Source organism: Eulemur rufifrons, chromosome 1 (genome assembly GCF_041146395.1).
Source record: "Eulemur rufifrons isolate Redbay chromosome 1, OSU_ERuf_1, whole genome shotgun sequence".
Taxonomy (NCBI): domain Eukaryota; kingdom Metazoa; phylum Chordata; class Mammalia; order Primates; family Lemuridae; genus Eulemur; species Eulemur rufifrons.
In genome coordinates this window covers 68671022-68678925 of record NC_090983.1, presented here as the reverse complement: position 1 = coordinate 68678925, position 7904 = coordinate 68671022, and the positions used below count along the sequence as shown (strand labels likewise).

The following is a 7904-nucleotide window of genomic DNA, read 5'->3' as shown; positions in this document are numbered from 1 at the left end:
ATTTTTATTTTCAAAAGTTCAAATTTCTAAATGAAGAGTTGATCAGAAACATAAAAATTATAATTACTGAATCATTGAATAAAGAATTACTTAATTTCTCTTTATTTTATTAAATCCATAAAATAAATACATTTTTGAAACATTTTTTATTTGAAATATGTTTAGAAAAAATTGCAGAAAATATGATGTTTGATGTGTATTTTATGCTAATCAGATTAACCTACTTCCCAATTATACCACTTCCCAATTATCTACTATGGAGGAACCAAATCTAAGGTACAGATTTATAAAACAAGAAGCTGAGTAGAAATTATCTCTCAGTTTTCTATATGGCCTTCTGGAGGGCTACTCAGAGGGAAAAATTGCCATGATATTTGTTATAGCTCAGTTGATACCCTTAAATGTTTAATATAAACACTTTCCATTCCTTCTGTTAATGCTCCAAACATATGAATAAAGTGTATAGCTGAGTGCTGCTTCTTTGCCAGTTATCTAATGCACTGGCTGCTAGGCCTGGCCAGGGTTTGTAATTAGCCAGAGAAGACCTCTTCTTCACCTGTGCCTCAATAACCAGATTTAGTGCCTAGTAGAGATTTGTTGTGAATAAGAAATAGTGATAAATAATTAATGGGAAATGTAGATTATATAGAAGTACATTTTACTGTTTCACTTAAAAGTGATAAGAACACACAGTTGAAATAATTCTGCAAATCACATATGTAATGACCAGATGACAAAATCTTGATGTACATATACTCGCATTACCTGTATGATTACAGCAAAAGTTAAAAGCCTTTGTTTTACATGAATATCTGGGATTAGACTGTCCTTCAAATCATTTCTAGGTCTACCATTCCATAGGTCTAACAAGGTTAGAACAAGGTTAATACCTAGTGGAGCAGTACATAGGAAGAGGGAGTCACATGTTTCAGAGATACTGCCTCCTATTGGTATAAACATATCATCACCTATCTCACCATGGGAAATCCTGGAGCAATAGGACAAATAGAAAAGCACAGGCTTAATTCCAAATACTCTAGGAAGAAGTTAGCAAGAAGCTCTCCTATTTATGACCCTGAGGAATAAGAGAAAATGTGTTACAACACTTAAGTAACTCACAAAACATTTAAGCAAAGAGAAAATATTTTAGCAACTTTTACACTACAAATTGCCATAATTATAATTTTAAGTCTTTTTACTATGTTTTATGTCCAGATCAGAATAACATCACTATCACCTTTAAGACTAATTAGTGAAATTACTTATGATGAAATTTCATTTCTTAGAATCCCACTATCCAACTTGAGTGATTTCTCTTATTTGAATTTCATTCCATGGTTTATGAGATTTCTTTCTTTTGAGGATTTTTCTATAAACCCCAAACCTAAAGAGTACATTAAACAGTGTCAAACTTCCCTTGAAACCAATGATATTAATTCCAAAATAATATTTTTACTTTATTCAAGCTTATTTCATAATTCAAACATTCTCAAATAAATGTTCATATTGGTGGAAATTAAGGATAGAATAGCTGCTCTCAGTATATCCTTATCTAGTTCTGAGAAAAGAGGTTTGCTTTGAGTCTATACAAGGCATTTATAAAGTCTTTTTGTTTAAGGAATATATAAATAGTAAAACATAATTATTATTATATTTTACCTTAATACAATTTTATGATGGTTAAAATAAAATTAGTTGTCTATATCTTTCATTCATCAATCTATAGTAAATTTCTATTTCAATTTTTATATCATGTCTTCCTTATTTCCCTTAATTTTTCCTTCAATGAAGTGTTGTCCAACATGTTTTCATTCATTTCCATATAGAAGCATTTTATACATTATATATGTTCTATGTACAATCATTTCTAAATACAGGTATTTTATATCTTTCTTTTAGTAATATACATTTTTCTGAAAGAAAATAGAGCATGGGTATCAGTTAGCTACTTCAGTGTAAGAAAACCACTTCAAAACTCACATGTCTACAAGTTCTCTGGGAAGTTTTCCTGTCTTGCCTGGGCTCATACATGTACCTTGGTCAGAAAGAAATCTGGTACACTGTTTTGCTAATCTTTGTTTAGCTTTCTGATGTGTTTGAGAGAAGACTGACTTATATCTTCTCTAGAATAGCTCTATCAAAAGGGTTGGGAGGACTTGACTCTCTACCAAATGGTCTCTTATCATCAAGCAGGCTACCCTAGGTTTCTCCTCATGGAGGTGCCAGAGTTCTGAGCAAGAAAGATCCCACAAATGATCTTGAGGCCTAGGTGTGAAACTGACACATCACTTTCGCTGTATCTATTTGCCAAAATAATTCACAAAGCCATCCAAGATTCAAGAACTGGGAACTAGATTGCACTTCTTGAAATTAGGTGGTATAAAGTCACACTACTTTTGAAGAATTGAGTAAATAATGGAGCCATTTTGTAAGTAATATATCCTATTTTCCATTAATATATGCCATAGAATTCTATTTTGTTCACTATTGTATGTCAGCACCTAGAAGTATACCTGGAACATCTGAGAAACTCCAATATTTGTTAGATAAATGAATGTAAAACTCCACCCCACTAGGATGACTACTACTCACATGGACAATAATATTGATTGTCTCGCCCAACATTTATTCCAACTGGCTTCCAGCATGCTTTTCTAGAATGCAGAGGTATGAAGCTAAATCCTTCATTACACAGGCACCTTTGTAGTTAGTTTCCTGGTGGAGACTTGGTTTTGCAAAACAAGCATCTCAGAAAGACTTGAGAAAAGGAAATAAAGAATGTAAGGCAGTGCCCACTCTAGAAGATGATTCTTCTTTCAGGAAAAATGATGAATACATTTTTTTTCCCTTCCTGGGGCATATCTACAAGTTTCTAGTGTCTGGTTCTTAATATCATATTGAAACATTAGCAGGTTTCTACATTTACTCTCTGATTTTTCCCCTTTCTTTCCCTTTCAAACAAAAAATTAAAAAAATAAATTTTAAGTGCCTGTACCAATAAGTCATTCACTTTTATCTCTTATGTGCTTTAAGCCATTAAAAATGCATTCTAGATTTGTTCTGATTATTTGTTCCAAAATGAATCACCAGGAGTGGGTAGCAATTAATGAACATTGAGAAGTTTTACATCACATCTGAAATAGAAGCTTCAAGAAGACAGAATGTCACTTAATTAATCATGTCAGTTCTAAGTAGGACCTCCTCAGTGCACTTCAAGAGATAGTCACCCAATAAACAGTATTTATTTCACAACTTGTGAAAGTTCTAATAGCTATGGAGCTATTTTGAATTGCCAATGAGGAATCTTAATTTCCATCAGAATATGTTATTCATATGACTATATTAGTTGAGATTCTCCAACTCAAATTCACAAAGCCCTAGGCTCAAGGATATTTACACAGTGTTGGATCCACAGAATATGTTGGTGATTAAATGCAATATTTTTTCAAGGAAGAGGTCTCAGTTCTAATCCTACCAAAAAAAAAAAAAAAAAGTAGAATAGACATTTACCTATGAGAATGGACAGTAATTCATGAGAGGTGTGGTTTATTAAAAATGTATATTCTATGTTTCTTGAAAACTTTTCTTAGAAAGCAAAAGCTTAATTTCTCAAAATACTGTATTATTCATCTAATATTTTGCCAACTGACAAATTGGAAAAAGTCTAATTGAATTTGCATTGTTAGAAATTAAAAATAAAATCTGATTTTTCTTTTCTTTTTCTTTCTTTCTTTCTTTTTCTTTCTTTCTTTTTTTTTTTTTTTTCTGAGATGGAGTCTTGCTCTGTTGCCAGGGATAGAGTGCTGTGGCATCAGCCTAGCTCACAGCAGCCTCAATCTCCTGGGCTCACGTGATCCTCTGCCCTCAGCCTCCCAAGTAGCTGGGACCACAGGTATGCACCACCACGAAAACTAATTTCTTTCTATTTTCAGTAGAGATGGGGTCTCGCTCTTGCTCAGGCTGGTCTCGAACTCCTGACCTCAAGCAATCCTCCTGCCTCCTCGGCCTCCCAGAGTGCTAGGATTACAGGTGTGAGCTACCATTTCTGGCCCAAATCTGATTTTTCTGATTTCTATAAATAGACAAGTTATAATTCAGCTCTTTTTTTTTCCTTCTAACAGTAAATTTTAAGACAAAAATAATATTTTATTTAAAATTATTATTAAATTTAAAATTTGATAATTTAGTAGCCAAATATCCATTAAGAAGCCAAAAATTGCTATAATATTTCTTTTATTTCAATTTAATAATTTTTATTTGGAAAAAAAAAAAAGACAGTTGAATTCCTTTCCTTTACCAGCATAAGGCAATTGGGCAAACCTATGAGTCACTTATTTTAAAGGCAAGGTCACTGCATGACAATGAGAAGGGAGTGGGGAATCCCTCATCTGTCCTCTTGCAGCTTGTAGGCATCGGAGCCCTCAGTCCGGGGCTCTGCTGAGGTAGGCAGAGGGCAGTCAGACTGACTCTTGTTTTGTGGCTGGGGAATCCTAAGGTTCTGGGCACAGAGGACCTTGTGGACAGCCAGGGGCAGAGCTGGAGAAGGGAAAGTCTAGAGCAGGGCCATCCAACATGGTAGCCACTGATGTGACAGTGCCACAAGCTGAGAGAATATTTTGGTGCCAGTGGGTTCAATAAAATGCATTACCATTAATAGTACCTGCTTCTTTTGGCTTTATTAATGTGGCGACCAGAAATTCAAATGTGTGTTTTCAATTCCATCTCCTTGGACGATGCAGCTCTAGAGCTCAGCTCTCTGCTAGTTAAGGCCCTGGGCTCTATCACCCTGATTCTCCGAGTCAAAGTTGGAAAGTCATTTGGGCTCTGAGGAAAAGGTGCTGGAAGGCTTAAAACTCAGTGAGGGGGAATGGGTAGGGCCTGTGTCTCTGCAGGTGCCTCCAGCTCTGTATGCTTCAGGGGTCTTCCAGCCATCCCCTTCCACATACCCCAACCATCCTCAGAGAGGCTCTGGAGGTAATTCAAGGAGGCCATGTATTAATGCTTCTGTTGGGAACCCTTTATTGAGAGCAAAGCCCAGTCTCCAAAGTCCCAGCAATGAGGCTGTTGGGTGCTGACAGCTCGAGGGACACAGCGATTCTCCCTGCCTTCAGCAGTAACTTCAGACCTCCAGCAGCAAGAGCCGCCCACAGGAGCCCACACCCACTCCAGGACACACGGCCTCTGCACAAGGTGCTTCCATGCCCAAGTCTCCCCTCCCAGGAGGCTGCCTGGAAGTAACACCACACCATCAGGCGGCTTCCGTCACACGCTTTTCGTGCAGTGAGGAGGTCCACGACAAGAGCGCTCACATAGGAGAGAAGCAGGCAGAAGCCATGGACTTTCTGGAGCTGGAAGCATTGCAGTAGGGCCAAGATCAGGGAAAAGATGAGGTGAGCCCCAGGGCACTGGCCAAGACCCCCAGCAGCAATCCATCTGGCTCCAGCTTCACCTCCGTGTGGTCCCAGGAGACCTGGAGCAGGCAGCCCAGGCCCCACGCCTTCGAGGATATTGAAGATGACGCCACTGGAAAAAGCCAAGAACGCCATTTGCAGGTAGCCCTGGCGGGCCAGTGTGAAATCTGAGGGGGCGCCCCAGAACTCCATCCCAGCGTCACCTCCCATGTCATGCGGTTCCCCACAGGCCAGCAGTGTGAACCCGGGACAGTGTTGCTCAGCCGGAAGACCACACCCAGGGACTGCAAAATGTTCACCACCTCTGTCGTGGCCGTGCTGATCACAGGGTGCTGTTCAGGAAGCCCAAGAAAGCAAAGATCCAGTGAAGCTTGAGGGGCTCGCTGATGGATGTGGCAAAAAAAAGTCACAGAAGCGAAGGCTGTGGTTGTGATGGCCACCGCCCAGATGGGAAGGAGGCGGCCTAGCTCGCAGATGCCATAGGCCCCGACTGCAGGGTCACGGTGAGGACCAGGGGGCTGAGAACCAGATGCAGCCAGTTGGGGGGCTGTTTCCAGTTCAGATCATCCTCGTCTGGGTCCACGACTAGGATCGTGAGGAGCAAAGGGTACAAGACGACGATGCCTCCCGCCACAACTGTGGTCAGAAGTGGCCCGCACCAAATAGTGCCCCAGAGCCAGGCCAGCTGTGCGTGGTCCGAGAAAGCCACCAGGGCGCTGAAGATACGAGGTGCGCTGTTCCCAAACACCAGGAAGGTGACGCCATGGGGGCGGCATGTTTCCACATTGTGGGAGAGCCTGAGGGCAGTGGAAATGGCCGGCACGTGGGGGCAGAAAAACTTTGCTGCTGTGACTCCCAGAATCAGAAACAGGTAAAACAGCCAGAAAACGTAGAGTGATGGCCAGAGGGAGGGGTTGGGAAGGAAGTGGCAGGAGTGTTGCCTTCGACTAGTCCAGGTGGCCCCTCCACGATGGCAGTCGGGGTTGGTCTGAAGTCACCGTGGTCCTGATGTTCAGGCCACACACTGTGCGACACTGTCCACAGGAAGACACGGCTCTTCCCTCTCCTGAAGGACTCCAAGTGGAGTCGGTGTTTCTCTACCTGGCACCGACTTGAAACCGACACTCTGGGTTTCCAGTGGTTCTCGGCCACTTACTGTCCGTGCAGCCCTGCGGAGGTCACTTCATCTCTCTGACTGAGCCCCTGATTCCTCATCTGGGGCCAGGCCTGGGACCTGCAAACTGCAAACCTCGACCCCACCAGTCCCTACCCACCAGCCGCCCCACCCACTGCAGAATCCTTATTTCTTTTCCTTTTTTCCTTTTCTTTTTCTTATATTGCTTTCAGATTTCATTTTATTTTTTTAATTTCAAAATATTAAGAGGGTACAAATGTTCTTGCTACAGGATAGTGCTTAAGTCAGGGCTTTTGGTGTGCCCATCACCAGAATAGTGTTCATTGTGCCCAGTGGGTAAGGTTTTATCACTTAGCCCCCCACCCTCTCCCTTTCTTAGTTTCCAGTGTCCTTTATATCTCTTTGTGCCCATATGTACTATTTCTTTTCTTTTTTTTTATTCTTATTTCAGCATATCGTGGGAGTACAAAAGTTTAGGTTACGTATATTGCCCTTACCCCTCCGCCCCCCCAGAGTCAGAGCTTCAAACGTGCCCATCCCCTAGACAGTGCTCATCACACTCATTATGTATGTATACACCCATCCGCTCCCCCCCCACATCTGCCCAACATCCGATCAATGTTATTCCTAAATGTGCTCTTAGGTGATTAGTGAAACCAATTTGATGGTTTCTTTATCAACGTTTTCACGGTTTTCATAAACTGACATATATACAGGTATATATAAATATTAATTCATTTCCATTTTAGAATACTCAAAGCTACAGAAAATTTGTGACATAAGAGCAAAATAGTGACCATTCTTGTAAATTTAAGGCAGACCGTATTCCTCAGCTCTCTAAAAAATAAAACTCAAAACTAAGGGTTTAAAATAAATTCTTGTTAACTTCTTCACCAACCTAAAAGGAGAAATGGAACAGAGCTTAGGAATTCTATCATCTAGGTTATAGCTCCTCTCAGTGGCTCTATTTGGAATTTCACATGGTGTGTATGTATATATGAAGAATACTTAAATTTACAGCCCCACAAAAATTTAACTATACAAATAAAGTAGGAAAAAGACTTCAATAATCTGAGAAATATTGAAGTGCAACTACTTAGGTTTCTTTTGTGTACCTGTAAAATGCTAAAACCGAGCTACTTATAATAATTTGAAGTACACAGATTCTTTTTTTTTTTTTTTTGTCTTTTTTTTTTTTTTTTTATTTCATCTTGTTGTGGGGGATACAGAATTTCAGGTTACATACGTTGCTCCTGTTCCGCCTTTCCCCCCAAGCCAGAGCTCCAGACGTGTCTGTTCCCCAGGTCGTGCGCATTGCACCCATCATGTAGGTATATATCCCTCCCTTCCCCACCCCC

The 7904-nt window shown here is 40.4% G+C and overlaps 1 pseudogene; it reads right to left on the bottom strand.

The window, feature by feature from the left end:
* Nucleotides 1–5018: 5018 nt before the first annotated feature.
* LOC138387414 (mitochondrial sodium/calcium exchanger protein pseudogene) lies at nucleotides 5019–6626 on the bottom strand (annotated as a pseudogene).
* Nucleotides 6627–7904: the final 1278 nt, after the last annotated feature.